The 1,295-nt window shown below is 34.9% G+C and overlaps 1 long non-coding RNA gene across 1 annotated transcript in view; it reads right to left on the bottom strand.

Annotated features, from left to right (window-relative positions):
- Positions 1–6: 6 nt before the first annotated feature.
- The window catches only part of LOC111815344, a 23,553-nt gene continuing 22,264 nt past the window's right edge, over positions 7–1,295 (bottom strand). The window contains exon 6 of the long non-coding RNA XR_002820046.1: positions 7–995. This is a non-coding gene — a long non-coding RNA (uncharacterized LOC111815344). The remainder of the gene's footprint in view (positions 996–1,295) is intronic.

The raw sequence follows: 1,295 nt of genomic DNA, 5'->3' as shown, positions 1-1,295 counted from the left end.
ATAAGGTAGATGAGGGTACTGTAGAATGTTTTTACAAGCCTTCCTTTCTGTTGGACAGCACTTGGCAAACAGCATGTGCCATATTTTTAATCATAACTTGTAAAGACACTCATGAAAAAGGAGTTCGAGAACTGCTTCAGAAGGGGACAAGAATGATGGGATAAGTGAGTTTGAAGTGAAGGGGAGTATTCTGAGGGGAATTAATGACAATGTGTCTTCTAGAATAAATTTTTTATATTAACCATTCACCATTTATTTCAATTACGATACATAGTATTTCAATACATTGTGTGTACACTTTTAGAGGAGTCGTAGATGAAATGATGTAAATCAAATATTTAGCACTATGCTGAGCGCATGGTTTGTTGTTGCTTTCTTTACTGTCCTCTAGTACATTACTAATAAGAGTCTGGCTAGTATTTCAAGCAAATAAAAATAATAGGACATGCCTACTTAAGATGTGGACACAACTCTGCATTCCTAACTGTATCTTTTCAGATCTTTCCAATAGATTGTATGGCTTACACAATCAGCAGTTGCATTACTTAAATTCTGATCTGTTTAGCTGTTGTAATCTGAACAAGGCCCTTGAGATAAATCCTAGAAAGGGAATCAGTAAGTAATAGTAATATTGTTTAATCAATATGTAGATCAGACAATTTCCATATTTTAATACATTTGGCAATACTGAAAATATGTTACTGAAAGGTACAAGTTATAACATGTTTCTAAAAAAGAAAACAAAAGATTGTTTCAGTGTTCTTATTGCTTTGTGTCATAGTGCCAGTGTGGACAAATAAGAAGACAGGACTGGTGTGCACAGGGAAATGTACCTACTGTGCGTTTTCTAGCTCAGTCTCGATTCTAGGACTTGGCATCAGATGTGGGCCCAGAATTTCAGGAGCAGATGTGCATAGAAAAGGAGTAATTGCTCCTGAGACTTGAAATCTTCAATGATCTTGTGAAAATTGGACAGTGAATGAGTCAGTTGAATTCTGTTGATAAGAGAGACCAGGAACATGCTGAATTATTCATTTTCCTATGTAGCTGGCCTTCTAAAATAACTGCTTTATGAAATTATATCATGTACAGGTACAAATTCCCCATGATGAGTTTGGTCAGTATTTGTTCCTAAAGTGTACCAATATACCTAATTAATAAGCTAAAATAAATGCTTTGTTAATCTAGTTGCATAAGTAGAAACTGTTTCCTGAATATGATACCTTCAAAGTTCTATTCTGCCTAAAGTACCTACAGGGAACTATGAGGGGCATAAAAAGATGTAGAGAAACATA

Source organism: Octodon degus, unplaced genomic scaffold (genome assembly GCF_000260255.1).
Source record: "Octodon degus isolate 3935 unplaced genomic scaffold, OctDeg1.0 scaffold00015, whole genome shotgun sequence".
Lineage (NCBI taxonomy): Eukaryota > Metazoa > Chordata > Mammalia > Rodentia > Octodontidae > Octodon > Octodon degus.
Note: the sequence above shows the minus strand (reverse complement) of the source record. Positions and strands in the feature narration are given on the sequence as shown.